This window comes from Schistocerca nitens, chromosome 5 (assembly GCF_023898315.1).
Source record: "Schistocerca nitens isolate TAMUIC-IGC-003100 chromosome 5, iqSchNite1.1, whole genome shotgun sequence".
NCBI lineage: Eukaryota > Metazoa > Arthropoda > Insecta > Orthoptera > Acrididae > Schistocerca > Schistocerca nitens.
In genome coordinates, this window is record NC_064618.1 from 272424033 (window position 1) to 272440337 (window position 16305).

General features: G+C 43.5%; 1 protein-coding gene across 1 annotated transcript in view; it reads right to left on the reverse strand.

The window, feature by feature from the left end:
• LOC126260378 (uncharacterized) overlaps positions 1 to 16305 on the reverse strand; it is a 173963-nt gene that overhangs the window by 138210 nt on the left and 19448 nt on the right. The window lies entirely within an intron of this gene.

The following is a 16305-nucleotide window of genomic DNA, read 5'->3' on the forward strand; positions in this document are numbered from 1 at the left end:
AACCAAATTTGGCGATGTGTTCCCGGGTTCTCAGACTTGTGTGTGGGGGTGCGTTATCGTGTTGGAGCAAGCTATCTTCTGGGTTCTTGTCCGATCGAAAACGTCCGAAACGGCTCTTGAGTTTATTGAGAGCACTAGGCCTCTCAATTGATGGTTGGCATCACATCCACGAGAATGGCGCCATCACAATCCCAGAAGACTGTCATTATGACTTTTCCGGCAGCGGGGGTTATCTTTAATTTCTTCTTTTCTGGTGAATGAGGATGATTCCACTCCATGGACTGCCTTTTTGTTTCCGGCGCAAAGTGGTGCACCCAGCTATCATCCCCCGTAACGATCCGCGACGGAAAGACCTCACAGTCGGCCTGAAAACGCTGCAACAATTCAGATGAAATGGCTTTTCTTTGAAACTTATGGTACTCTGTGAGCATTCGTGGAACCCATCGTAAGTACCTTTTTGAATATCAGAGAGTCTCGATCATTGCAGGAGCACTTCCAATGCTGACCGACAGCTGTAGAGCCAATTGACGAGTTGTGATGCGCCGGCCAGCACGAGTAATGGCATCCACACGATTCAGCCTATCTGAAGCAGGACATCCCGACCGTGGCTGATCACGGAGCTCTGTTTCTGCATTTCCTGAGGCCAACTGGATCCAATCAACTGCAGCATCGCTATAACTGCACACAAACGTTTATGGATGTTCACCACTGTTTCTTTTTCTGCACACAAGAATTCAATAACAGCACACTGCTTGTAACGTGAGTCCCGTGCAGACGCCATTTTGACCCTGTACTACTGCTCTGCCATCTGCCAGGACGCTCCGAAACTTCACCGGCGCACGGAACGGACATCAAATGTGAAGCACCAACAAGGACGTTTGTCTATGTATACTAATGCCTTTAAAAATGTGGGACATTACTTATTCAACGACACTCGTAGTTAAAGTAATCTTGATCACACGAGTTCCAGTGACAGACGTTTGGTAGGTGCTACACTGGTACGCTTGATGTTATTCGTTGACGGTACGGACAGAAGGGGTCCTATTTTCCATTCTTTGTTACGAATCGCTGGGGACCATAGTAAGCCACGAACTTCAGTGTGGCCGTGTGACGGTTTCTGTCCATTGTCTCATTCAGGCGCCAGAATTGCGAAAATGCTTAGCGTGGCGGATCGCCGGTGGTTTTCTGGAGCATGAAGGTTCCGGTCCAACTGTGCCCACCATTGTTTTTAACAGTTTGGTTGACGTTGCAACTAAAATATCAATGTTATTTTAACAAATAAATCTGTAGGTACTTTATTAATAAATTATGTGACCGGGCGTTGTGGATCGATCTCGAAAGAATGGTTCTAACGATACTCACAGGCTGACAGGTGCAGTGGTTATTAGTTTTATTAATATCGCGTGTGTACACACGTATAGTAAAACGAATTTTGTAATTTCTCGAAAAAACAGTGGCAAACTTGAGCCTAGTTCCTGTCTGTAATTCCTGTACTTCAGCAACCAAAACTCCCATTGTTGAGCATGGATTGTGAACCTTCACAGCTGCTTTAATTGACCTAATGTCACTACATTTTTAAAATCATTAGTGATAAGCATATGGTAGCATATTGGACCATCATACAAACACATACAAGTATTTAAAATGAATACTCAAAGCACCTACTTTTGCTACATTACAAGCTTATTTATTGAGTCTGATCTTCTGATAAACCATTAGTCAAGATTATGAAAGAAGAATGAGTGAAAACAAGGATTTCTTTATACTGTTCGCGAACCCCATTAGTACTAAAATTTTCTTTCACATCTTTTTGTGGTGTGAAAAAGTTAGGAGAATTATGTATAAATGCATGTAAAATTTGAGAAAGACAGTATTCGTTCCGTCCTTTGTTGACTAATGGTATGTCAGAGGGTCACAATAAATAAGCTTGTCATGTAGCAAAACTCAATGTTCTGGTTTATAATTAAAATAATCGTATGCGTTAGTATGAGGGCCCAACATGCTCTCATATGCTCATAATTAATTATTTTAAAAATATGCAGATTTTAGATCAATTAGTGTAGATGATAGGTTCACAATCGATTGCTAACAATCGTAGTTCTGGGTGCTAAAGCACAGGAATCGTTAACAGGAAGTGGACTTAGGTTTGCCACTTTTGTTGGAGAAATTACTAAATTCGTTTAAGAACTCTATTACGTGTGTACTTCAGACGCGATATTAATAAAACTAATAACCACTGTACCCTGAAACTCCAGTTTTATTTTTCTTTGAGTACCGTTAGAGCCACTGTTTCGAGACCGATCCATGACGCCCCGCCGCTTATTCCTTTAATAATGTATATACAGAGGGAAGTGAACACAGATAGTTTTTACTTGTTGAATTCAGATTAATAAAATCGCAACACCAGTAAATAATGTAGAGTAACGAAATTTCGGGAATACATTAGTCTAGGTAACATATTTCAGTGATTAACATCGCAAGATCAAATGGTTCAAATGGCTCTGAGCACTATGTCACTTCTCTGGTCATCAGTCCCCTAGAACGTAGAACTACTTAAACCTAACTAACCTAAGGACATCACACAGATCCATGCCCGAGGCAGGATTCGAACCTGCGACCGTAGCGGCCGCGCGGACTGTAGCGCCTAGAACCGCTCGGCCAATATGGCCGGCCGATCGATCAAAATAGGGACGGTTAATCAAACTGTGGATGACGCTGCAGTTTTCTTCTGATGATGTCCCACTTGACATCAATTGGAGACAGATCTATTACCCGGTCGGGGTGGTCGCGCCGTTCTAGGAGCTACAGTATGGAACCGCGTGACCGCTACGGTCGCAGGTTCGAATCCTGCCTCGGGCATGGATGTGTATGATGTCCTTAGGTTAGTTAGGTTTAGGGGACTGATGACCTTAGAAGTTAAGTCCCATAGTGCTCAGAGCCACAGATCTACTGATACAGCAAACCAAAGCAAAACTTCGACACACTGTAGAGAAAGTTGGGTTACAACAGAGGCAGGTGAACGAGCGTTATCCTTTTGGGTAACACCCCCTGGGTCGCAGGCCCTGAATTAGTCTCCATCACTGGCACCGTAACAGAACCAGCTTTCATCAGGAAATTCCACAACAGACCTCCACTCTGTCTACCACTAAGATCTCGCATGACACGAGGGAACGCGCAAATGGTGGTGGTTTGGGGTCAGTGGAATGCACGCTACAGGGCGTCTGACTCGGAGCTGTCCTTAAAATAACGGATTTGTGACAGCTGTGTCACCGCGGTGCCAACTGCTGTTTACATTACTGCTGCATATGCAGTACGATGCGCCAGAGCCGTACTGCGAACACGATGGTCTCTCGGTAATGCCATGTGGCCGTACGATGCCCTGTCGCGACCGTATATTCTCGTGACCACCGCTGCAAGCACTCGTGTACAGTGACTACATACCGGACAAGTCTTTCTGCAGTATCATAGAAGGAACATCCGGCTCCTCGCAGCCCTAGTACATGACCTCGTTCGAACACAGTACGGTGTTGATAATGACGTGTTTTTTTCGCCTTAAAGCATGCCTGACTCACATCAGCTCATCACGCTGCTACCGCTACAGCGTGTACTCAAAGAAAACCTGATTTTCATCTTCCAGGTGGCGCTACTAGCAGCACTCTTACGCGATTGGCGTCAAATCTGAATACACGTCATCTGTCAGATATAGAAATACGCCTACCAACTTTCGTTTATATAGCACAACTTCCTATTGGTTTTGCCTTTTTTCCGTCAGTTGATTATAGTTCCAGCGTCAAACGAAAGTGCTAAAACCAGGGAAAACGACAGTAAGAATGGAACTTTCACTCTCGAGGAGCCCACCAGAGAACCGCCACGCCAAACAGTTGTCTTAATTTTAGCGCCTGAATCAGACGGTAGGCAGAAAACGTCACACGGCCACTCTGAGCATTGTGGTGTACTGTTGTCCCTAGCGATTCGTAACACGGAGTGTAAAACAGGATCCCTTTCGTCAGAGAAAAACAGTTTTAAGCGTAAGCCCATCAAGTGTGTCGGTGTAGCACGTATCAGACGTCTGGCGATCCGATCTCATGTGATGAAGGTTACTACAACTACTGGCTACTGTTGGTGATTTCATTCCCATCACCAAACTTCCACGCGAAGTAAGCACGTTATCCATTCTAATACGCCTTCAATACCTGAGGATGTCTTCGTAATGCAGCATCTCAATTCTTAGTGTTGTCTCCTTTGAGATACAAGCGTTGCTAAAAAGGTACGCGAATCGTAAAGAGTTTAAAAAATGTGGGGAAAATAAACTGCAAAGTGATTTGAAAATCCGTTTTTAAGATCAACTTCGTGTCGCAGGAAACAAACACGCTTCGTAGATAATTGTTTTCCTCTCAACTTTCGTTTCGTGTAAGATACATTTAATTGATGAAAGGAGAAAATATAAAAATGCAGTAAATGAAGCAGGCAAAAAGGAATACAAACATCTCAGGAAGTGCAAAATAGCTAAGCAGGGATGTATAGAGGAGAAATGTAAGGATGTAGAGGCGTATCTCACTAGGGGTAAGATAGATACTGCCTACAGGAAAATTAAAGAGACCTTTGGAGAAAAGAGAACCACTTGTATGAATATCAAGAGCTCGGATGGAAACCCAGTTCTAAGCAAAGAAGGGAAAGCAGAAAGATGGAAGGAGTATATAGAGGGTCTATAAACGGCGATGTACTTGAGGACAATATTATGGAAATGTAAGAGGATGTAGATGAAGATGAAATGGGAGATATAATACTGCTTGAAGAGTTTGACAGAGCACTGAAAGACCTGAGTCGAAACAAGGCCCCGGAAGTAGACAACATTGCATTAGAACTACTGACGGCCTTGGGAGAGCCAGTCCTGACAAAACTCTACCATTTGCTGAGCAAGATGTATGAGACAGGTGAAATACCCTCAGACTTCAAGAAGAATATAATAATTCCAATCCCAAAGAAAGCAGGTGTTGACAGATGTGAAAATTACCGAACTATCTGTTTAATAAGTCACAGCTGCAAAATACTAACGCGAATTCTTTACAGACGAATGGAAAAACTGGTAGAAGCCGACCTCGGGGAAGATCAGTTTGGATTCCGCAGAAATGTTGGAACACGTGAGGCAATACTGACCCTACGACTTTCCTTAGAAAATAGATTAAGGAAAGGCAAACATACGTTTCTAGCATTTGTAGACTTAGAGAAATCTCTTGACAATGTCGACTGGAATACTCTTTCAAATTCTGCAGGTGGCAGGAGTAAAATACAGGGAGCGAAAGGGTATTTACAATTTGTACATAAACCAGATGGCAGTTATAAGAGTCGAGGGGCATGAAAGGGAAGCAGCGGTTGGGAAGGGTGTGAGACAGGGTTGTAGCCTATCCCTGATGTTATTCAATCTGTATACTGAGCAAGCAGTAAAGGAAACAAAAGAAAAATTCAGAGTAGGTATTAAAATCCATGGAGAAGAAATAAAAACGTTGAGGTTCGCCGATGACATTGTAATTCTGTCAGAGACAGCAAAGCACTTGGAAGAGCAGTTGAACGGAATAGACAGTGTCTTGAAAGGAGGGTATAAGATGAACATCAACAAAAGCAAAACAAGGACAATGGAATGTAGTCGAATTAAGTCGGGTGATGCTGAGAGAATTAGATTAGGAAATGAGACACTTAAAGTGGTAAAGGAGTTTTGCTATTTGGGGAGCAAAATAACTGATGATGGTCGACTGATGATGGTCGAAGTAGAGAGGATATAAAATGTAGACTGGCAATGGCAAGGAAAGCGTTTCTCAAGAAGAGAAATTTGTTAACATCGAGTATAGATTTAGGTGTCAGGAAGTCGTTTCTGAAAGTATTTGTATGGAGTGTAGCCATGTATGGAAGTGAAACGTGGACGATAAATAGTTTGGACAAGAAGAGAATAGAAGCTTTTGAAATGTGGTGCTACAGAAGAATGCTGAAGATTAGACGGGTAGATCACATAACTAATGAGGAGGTATTAAACAGAATTGGGGAGAAGACCCGGCCGAAGTGGCCGTGCGGTTCTAGGCGCTGAAGTCTGGAACCGCGAGACCGCTACGGTCGCAGGTTCGAATCCTGCGTCGGGCATGGATGTTTGTGATGTACTTAGGTTAGTTAGGTTTAACTAGTTCTAAGTTCTAGGGGACTAATGACCTCAGAAGTTAAGTCCAATAGTGCTCAGAGCCATTTGAACCATTTTTGAGGAGAAGAGGAGTTTGTGGCACAACTTGACAAGAAGAAGGGACCGGTTGGTAGGACATGTTCTGAGGCATCAAGGGATCACAAATTTAGGATTGGAGGGCAGCGTGGAGGGTAAAAATCGTAGAGGGAGACTAAGAGATGAATACACTAAGCAGATTCAGCAGGATGTAGGTTGTAGTAAGTACTGGGAGATGAAGAAGCTTGCAAAGGATAGAGTAGCATGGAGAGCTGCATCAAACCAGTCTCAGGACTGAAGACAAGAACAACAACAACAAGATACATTTGACTGACAGAATACTGGTAGCACTGTGTGTGCTAGTCTGTTGCACTGTGTACCAGACAGTAAAGCTTTGCTGCTCAGCATATAGAGTAGCCGAGAGGTCTCGCGAATTCTGTTTACAAGTGTACATTTATTACGTCACAACCGGTTTCGTTCTAAATTAACTTTTTCAGCCAGAAGCTATCTGGATTTGAGTGGTCGTCGTGAACTAAACATCCACGCTCACTGTCACGCCCGACACTAGTGTAGGTTTCTTATAAGCCTACTTTGTATATTTTTGTTTAGAGACATCTCTCGTTGCTTTCGATGTACCCTGTGTTACTCGACATGGATATGCTGTTACTGAACGCTTTTCATGAGTTTTGTTCGTAACTCCAGTCCCAGGATACACAGTAGTGGGGCAGAGTACGCATTTTTTGTTTTACTACTAAATATTCTTAAAACCTGTAGCAATATTATATCAATTATGCATGCAGCACCTAGTTAGATACCTTAGTAACGCTGTGTAAAGTTTCATTGTCATCCAGCATGAGGAGTAATAAAAGTTTTCCGAAAGAAATAGTTTTCTGTGCTCTCACCCCATAATGTGGGGTAAGAGTACGCAGACCTGGGGTACTCAGTGCGTACTGAAGAAAAAAAATTATTACAAATAAATACACAACAAAAGAAATTAGGAACTCCTCATTTTGCAACCATTTCAAAAATTAAATATCGTAATGATCTGAGGGTCTCGCAAAAAGTTTTTCGAGGGGGAATGCAGTGCTGTAGTTTTACTTCTTGTTATTTCTCCAGTGAAAAAGTTTTCGAGGATCGGTCTTAAGGCAGCCTCTGAAAACGCGATAGCTTTGAATACTTGCCATATTGAGCTATTTTCAATAAGGCCAAGAGCATGGTGGTAGAGCGGCTCTGCTAATGGCTATCAAGTTAATGTTCTCGGTAAGTTTACAGGAAACGCCTTCGTACACAACGGTAAGGACAGATGGACTGCAGAGTGGTGCGGCAATTGTCATCATAGGTAAGTTGGACACGACTAGAAATGATTACCGAACCAGTTGACAAAGTACACAGATGATTTACTTAACTTGTATTTTTCCAAGTGTTCGAAAACTCACTACAGGTAATGCAGCAAGAAAGAGAGTCGAGCTCCCAGTGTCAAGAAGTTCCCTGAACTAAGCACGAACGATGTTGTTGGAGCCCCAACTACGCGGATTCTGCGCAGCATAACGTAGCGCAGTGGCTCCGAACACGAGAGGGGCGTCTCGGCTGCCGCAGGCCGTCCTATATCGCGGAGGCGGAGAGCGCTCTCGTGATACGGAGGCGTAGCTCAGTAGGCGCACACCACTGGGTACGCCAGATCCCGGGCGACAGCTATCGGCGTCTGACGAAAACCTGCAGTTCAGGTTTTAACTGCGAAGCCCGTGACGAGGTATGGATCAATGTCACCGCTGCCACTATGGAAGACGTGATTATATTCCAAGTGTATTTAAGACTTAGGTATTTTTGAAAAAACCACTACCCAACGAAAGAAAAACTACGGAAATGAGAAAATTACTGAAGTTCTCTAAGATAAATACTGAGGCTTCTGAGGTAAATGAACACCAATAAAAATAATTTAATGCGCTAGAATGAATTACACAAGTCGAAGTACAAGCTGAGGGGTTCGCAAATAGTCCTCGGCAGGGTAAAGTATGCACTGCAAACACCCCATCAGACCTGTGTACTTTTAGCCAGTAGCGCTATTTATCCTTTCGTCAATCTACAGATAACAAACGCAACGGAGATCAAAGAGGGCACTGGAAGTTTATACACGCCTTCTCCCGTACCGTGTTTTTCTGATTTTTAAATATATTAGGTTCACATAACACTCAACCAGACTTATACAGATTTTACATCGCAAACGTAACAAAACTGACTTCTCGCATTTCCTCCAGTTGTAAGCGTCGGACTGTCACGAAGTTCCAGAATACAACTTACGTAAAGTGGAAGAGAGAAGTGAGTGATGTAGCGAGAGGGAATTACTTATGTGTGATAAATCCCTTCCCTCGGACATTTCCTCCCTTCATACCTCTTCTGTGTTACCGCAGATGACATTTCGCTGATCTCATTTGTACTAAGATTGTAGTACACGCCGCCGGCCGGTGTGGCCGAGCGGTTCTAGGCGCTACTGTCTGGAACCGCGCGACCGCTACAGTCGCAGGTTCAAATCCTGCCTCGCGCATGGATGTGTGTGATGTCCTTAGGTCAGTTAGGTTTAAATGGTTCTAAGTTCTGGGGTTCTGATGACCTCAGAAGTTAAGTCCCATAGTGCTCTGAGCCATTTGAACCATTTTTTGTAGTGCACGCCTCGTACCTAGTTGCTCTCACCGCTCTCAGTGGAATACGTAAGTTCTGAAACTGCAGTATAATTATAGTTGGTGTCCCCTGCGTAGAAAACGGCAAGTAGGTTGTGTGTCCGTTATCTTGAGGCTATAGTGAATTGTTAGGCTGTCACTCGCCTTTTGTATAAGCAGAATTCAAGAAACAGCACAAATAATTTCCATTCTTCACACTTTGAAGGAGAATTCAAAAAATAATGAACTATGGTTTTGCGTAATTACATGCAAAAAAAAAAGAAACCATTACAATCACAGATGACGGTATACAACATGTCTGTACTTCGAGACTCTTTTACCAGTTCTCATCTTGCATCCGAACCACCTCGCCCGCCATCCAAGTTAGGCGCGACCTGAAAATCATCCACGCGCTTTGTCTGCCTTTTTTATTTCGCAGTTGTTTATTATTCTGCTCGTAAATAACACTTCTGACATAATGGGATGATAGCCTACTATTCAAATGGTTCAAATTGTTAACACCTGAGGTCATCAGTCCCCTAGAACTTAGAACTACTTAAACCTAACTAACATAAGGACATCATCACACACATCCATGCCCGAGGCAGGATTCGATCCTGCGACCGTAGCAGTCGCGCGTTTCCGGACTGAAGCGCCTGGAACCTCTCGGCCACCACGGCCGGCGATAGCTTACTATTGAGAGATGCTTTTATATTAAAGGCAAGTAAATTCACTGTTTAGTTTTTCCAATATAAATAACACAAGTTTATCATTTTGGTGCACTACTTCGGTACACAACAGCCAATAGTTAAAGACGACCACAATTTAGGCGCTTTCTCTCACTATACACGTACGGAACAAACCGTCTGTCATCGGTACCTCACACCACATTGCGTCATCTTCCCACTGTTGCCTTCTCTAAGAACAGCTTCTCGTAGTTGAATATGACTGCTGTAAAGCGAGAAACATTACAAACTGAGGAGATGATGAGACCTATGCGCTACGTGGTGAGAGAATTGTGAAATTCTGCTTTAGAGACTTGAAAGCTTAATGTGTGTTCTCTTGCACCACACGTACGTTTACCCCCACCAACCCTACCCCACTGTTAACTTTTAATTACGTTTATACGCACACTTAAGCAACGAATGAAAATTCGTAGCAATATTGGGGCTCGAACCCAGATCTCCTGCTCACTAGACAGAAGCGCTAACCACTACGCCATCCTGACACACTGGCTTTGCACTACGCCACCCTGACACAATGGCTTTGCACAACTCCATGGACTACCATCGCAAGCCTACCTCCTCAGTCCCAGATGCCAATCACGCCTCACACCACTTGGTATGCCTCAAACTCAAACATCATAGCGTAGGCTCTCCAATTTTGTTGGAATAGCACGTAAGCATTGAATGAAATGGCCTGACTGAAACCAGGTATAAGTGCTGTAATCGAATGAAACTATATGGCTTCAGAGACCTCTTTTAGTCACAAACATATATGATGTATGTACGAACTACCACCCCACCCTGGCACAGTAGTTTTGCACAATTGCACACAGTACCCTAGTGCGCCTCCCTTGTCAATCCATATTCCCATTCACGCATCTGCCCAGTTGGTATTTCCCCTAAACTCCAAAAGCATTGCAGACGCTCTCCAACTGCGCTGCAATAGCAGCTCTGCATCGAACTAAATTGGGAATCCTGCCCGCAACATAGGCATAGGTGCTTTAATCAAATTAAACTACTTGTCCCTAGAGACCTTTCCCCAGTTTCAAACATCTATGATTAATCCCGGGTGATCAAAAAGTCAGTACAAATTTGAAAACTTAATAAACCACGGAATAATGTAGACAGAGGTAAAAATTGACACACATGCTTGGAAGGACATGGGGTTTTATCAGAACCACCCCATATTGCTAGACGCGTGAAAGATCTCTTGCGCACGTCGTTTGGTGGTGATCGTGTGCTCAGCCGCCACTTTCGTCATGTTTTGCCTCCCTGGTCCCCACACCTCAGTCCGTGCGATTATTGGCTTTGGGGTTACCTGAAGTAGCAAGTGTATCGTGATCGACCGTCATCTCTAGGGATGCTGATACACGTCATCTCTAGGGATGCTGATACACAACATCCGACGCCAATGCCTCACCACAACTCCGGACATGCTTTACAGTGCTATTCACAACATTATTCCTCGACTACAGCTATTGTTGAGGTATGATGGTGGACATATTGAGCAATGCCTGTAAAGATCATCATCTTTGCTTTGTCTTACTTTGTTATGTTAATTATTGCTATTATGATCAGATGAAGCGCTATCTGTCGGACATTTTTTGAACTTTGTATTTTTTTTTTTGTTCTAATAAAACCCCATGTCATTCCAAGCATGTGTGTCAATTTGTACCTCTCCATCTACGTTTTTCCGGGATTTATTCAGTTTTCAAATTTATACTGACTTTTTGATCATCCGGTATATTCCGACTGCAGTGACGAATTAAAATTTTTATAAAGACCAAGACTCGAACCCCGGTCTCATGCTAACTAAGGAGTTGCCATCAGTACGCCATCCTGGCACCATGGTTTTGTACAACTGCACGGACTGTCCTAGCACGCCCACGCCGTGGTGTGAATCGGAACTTCAGTTTAGCAGGGAGGTGTGCTAGGGCAGCAGGAGACTCGGGTTCGAATCCTGGTCTTCGTACAAATTTTCGTTTGTCGCTTGAGCCTGCGTACACATATCACAGATGTTTGAGGCTTCTAAAGTTTCACGTGTTAATTTTTAACCTGTTTCTAAAATCGAGAAGTAACCCCTGTCCTTTACTGTCCTAATTAATCGGAGAACATCAAAACAAGGTACGAAGCTGATGCGTTGAGGAGGATGTTAATTTAAATACCAATGTCTTGTTAATATCACCTGTCCTATAAGTTAGGGTTCAAATGGTTCTGAGCACTATGGGACTCAACTGCTGAGGTCGTTAGTCCCCTAGAACTTAGAACTAGTTAAACCTAACTAACCTAATGACATCACAAACATCCATGCCCGAGGCAGGATTCGAACCTGCGACCGTAGAGGTCTCGCGGTTCCAGGCTGCAGCGCCTTTAACCGCACGGCCACTTCGGCCGGCTATAAGTTAGGGAAAGCTTTGCAGAAACAGTCGTCTTGCAGTGGCTGCTAACAATGACGAAAGGGTACTACAACTTATACTGAAATTGACAAACTTATTGTCTTGTGAGCTTACATAACGTCGTCTTTGTTTTGCGTAACTACAGGGAACAACATAGCATAAGCACATTCTATATCACTGCCGTTCAAGTTGACGCCTGTACTTCAACTAACCGGGCAGCTGATCGGGAACGTTGGAGCTTGCGCCCATTACTGATGGGGGAAGCTGCGAGTCCGTTTATGCGCAGTAATCCGTCAGTGGCAATCCGCTGAGCGCGGCTCCGCGAGATGGCATTATCAGCGCGGGCCGTGTATAATTGAGCGGCATGGCGCCCGGTAGCGGGGGGAAGTCCCGCAGACCCGGCAGCGGGGGGAAGTCCCGCACACCACAGGCCGCCATGGCAGCATGCAGCCTGCAGTCTGCAGCTGCGCAGCTGGGCGCCCGAATTTGGCGGCGGTCACGTCGCACCACTCCACTGCGACCTCATTAACAGCTGCCGCTGCTGCCAGCCGGAAAAAGAACTCCACGCCTTGCACTTGTCAACCGCGTCGCCTTGCCGAGGAAAGTTTGCTGCAACGGGTACTTCGTCTTCTTATTTCTCTTCCTCTCCTGCAGTTAAAGGGCTAGATCTCGAGCTCTAACCTTCTGAGCTTAAAACGTGCCTTCCCTCTCTTTGCCTACCTTCCTTGGCTCTCGTCCAAAAGTTAAACCGGTTAGCTTTCTTTCGTTGAGTTGTGAATAACTTCCCATTCCACACTACAGTGGTCGTGACGAAACTAGGTTGGTAAGGCCGTATTACTTACAGCATTACCAATTTGTGATAATTTCGAAATTTATTAAAATTTCTCAAAAAGATACTTGATATGTCTGTTTTTAGTCCAGACTGTGATCAAGTACTTTCCAAAAGAAAATTCTTGCCAGACGCTACGACAAATAAACACTGAAGTTACAAGAAACTTCATGATTTTAAGTCAGTGAGTAGAAAAATTAACACATACGCTCTGAGAAAAATGTATGAATAATGTCAACGTTTAAGGATTGTGAAATCATTTCGCCGCTGATGTATTTGGTTTCTGTTGGATCTCCTTGAATCTTTCAGCGAGAAAGTTGTTAAGATAACTTTGGAAACATCTGAGACAACATTATTATACCGCGTCAAAAATAAATCTTTTACCGGCAGCTCGCCCTAAGAGGACCTAGACTACTGCCTGCCAACCGAAAACACTATGTTTGCAACTGTTCCAGACTCTGCTCCTATACACACTCTATAGAAGTAGCTGTGGGTACTCTTGGCACACCATTTCCCTTCGAATCGTGCAAAATATACAGGGTGTTCCAAAATTCCCTTTGCAAACCTCTGATATTTGTAAATGGGGCTGAGGAGACACTACTTAGAATTGGAACTCGCATCCGGAAACGTACCGTTTCTGTGCTACTGCCGTTTGAAAACATGTTTCCTATATAGGTATGCTACAGGGTTGTCGTTTTGGAAGGTGCTGACAACGAATCGGCTGTGTTATTTGACGTCCACCCTACCTCTCCGACCTGATACGGCCCTCACTCACGTGTCTGTGAATGTTACAGCAACATAACTAAGTATGCGTTTGCAGAATACACCGACGTATCGTTCTGGATGGCGAACCTCAAAGTAATGGAAGAGCTGCTCCTCATCTTCAACAAGATAGTTATCCACAAAGTCCGACTCCATCGTGAACCCTTTCTGCGGCAACAAACGGACGGCTTCGAGGAAGAGGTAACGTCACCGTGAGCAGGCGTTATTGTGATGCGTCAAAGAGAGGCACATACCCGAATTGGGTATGCAGACTGATTAAGTTTCCTTATTATTTCTTTGTTAATAACGAGTGGAATTGAGAGTCAAAACAAGTAGCGACCCATGACGTCATATCAACTTAAGATTTTTTTATGCATGTAATTCATTTCTAAATTTTATTGATTATATGCAGAGTAAAGAATTTAATTATGTATAACATTTAATAGGTAATGAGTTTTAATGAGATAGATATAAATATGTTTTGACATAGCAAATTACCTTGTTGCATTATGCTTGACATGTTTTCTCTTTGTAAGAACAAAAACTTCCGTGTTGCTCGAGTGCGCGATCAAGTAGTCGTCGAAAGCGGATTTCCCGTAACTTTCATGAATGGGCATAGATCTGTTAATTTACAAACAGGAGTTGATTTAAAAATTACTCTAGGGAACCACGGCCCGACTTTGGTGCAAACAAATCGCGCGTGAATTCTCAAATATCGGGCGTTATCGTCGCGTGTATGATTCAGTAACATTAACCGCAATTTACGGACATTAGCTTGATAATAACTATCAAAGACATAAGAGTGGCATAGTAATCGTCTTGATGCAGAAGGCAAGCGAGAAGCGATTTACTATCGGGATACGAGAAATATTAATCATTGCATAGTCAGCTTGTTGAAACGTTGCTTAGCACCTCCTCAACGGACAGTGATAGAATTACTGAAACGATCTTTTAAAGTATCAATGACCACTACACACACACACACGTCAGAAACTAATTACTCTGTGAGTGACTTCTGGATTGGATGAGTTATTTTATTTCAGCTAATTGGTATTAATAAACTTCTTTCGAGGTTGAAACTTCATCAATATGTCGAGCTCATTCATTTTAGTAGAACGATAGATAATACTAGCTACGCTACTATTTATAGTTTTAAAAGAAAAGAGCACTTACATTTTTTTGAGAAATGTTCGTACCACAGTCATCAGCCTTCTCAAACCAGAGGCACAGCACTACGATTTCGTGAACCACCACACATATGTGCCCCCTTCTCACTACATTTCTCCTTCTTGTGAATGTGGTCACCTTACCAACATGTTTTGAAATGATTGTAGCACAGAGATCGTACGTTTCGAGATATGGGTTCCAATTAAAAGTAATACCCACTCAACCCCGTCTACAAGTCCCCGAAGTTTGTAATGGCAATTTCCGAACAACCTGTATTTGTCCGGATAGTCTCTGAAGTCCAAGTTTCGTCCAGAAATACCACTTGCAATAAATGCATCGTCCAAAAAATGTAGCTCTCGAGGTAGTAATGTCCTTTCACACGACGAGAAATTTGCTTACATAATCGCATTTTCTGTACTTCAAGGCGACATCTTTGGAACTTTGGACGACGAGGAACAGACGTTTCCAAACCCCGAAACTCCATTTTGTGTTGCAGTTATACGGACATTTGTTTATTAAAATAGGCCCTTGGAATATATCTAATTTCACATTTATATCCCTATGTAGAAGACAGCGACAGCCTCTATAAAGTTTCGAAGCTGGTAACACTTTGTATTCTTCTGTTTGAGACTCCATGTTCCTCCTAATTTTTTTGCTTGGGCAAAGTTAATGTGTCAGTTTCTTAGTCCTGAGCACGTATGTTGAAAACCCTTAAAATATTCGATATTACATGCTCTAAGCCCAACACCTTTATACAACGCAGAACTGAGCACTAGATGTCACGAGAGGCTGGCTCGTCAGTATAAATGGAGGTGGTGAGTGTTGTAATGTCAGTGAACTAGCAGAACAGCAGAATGGGTCAGTCAATAGAGCTCCGATTAGAACTGAATTTTATCAGAGGCATTTCACATGTTGGTGATGTGACTGTGAAGCGAAAAAGCAAAGGAACAACCACACACAACTAAACCTAGGCCTCATGTGCTGATGGTCTGGAACGGTCTCGCACTGCGTTTGGGTAGTTTGTAAGAAGCCACCGTGATATCAGCGGGACAGAATCACTCTTGAGTTACAAAGTTCTAGCAGCAATCCAGCGGGCGCAATGATTGTGCGTAGGATGTTAAAAAGAATGGAGTACAATGACCGCCCCTCCCCTCATACACCACACATTTCTGTAGGCAGTGCAAACCATCGCACCCCCGTTGGATTTAATGGTAAGATGGCCTAGTAGACAGTCCGTCAAAAACTGAACACAGATAAAGCATGGAAACAGGAAGAAGGTGTACCGAACTGTGAGAAAAGGAAGCTAAATAGAAACAGTGAGCAGTCCAAGATGAATATGTGCAACATCGAGCGGAATGCAATAATCACTGCGTCACGGTTGTGTGGTCGCGGTGTTTAACTGCAAAGTAGTGATGGGTCGTTCGCGAACTAACGGGTCCAAAGGAACGGTTCGCCAAGATGAACGGAACGAGCGGAGAACGAATTCTAAGGAACGGTCTTTCACAGTTCACTTCGGTCGCGGCTTTCTACATACAGTTCCCGGGAACAAGAAACGGTCGGTCTCGTTCCC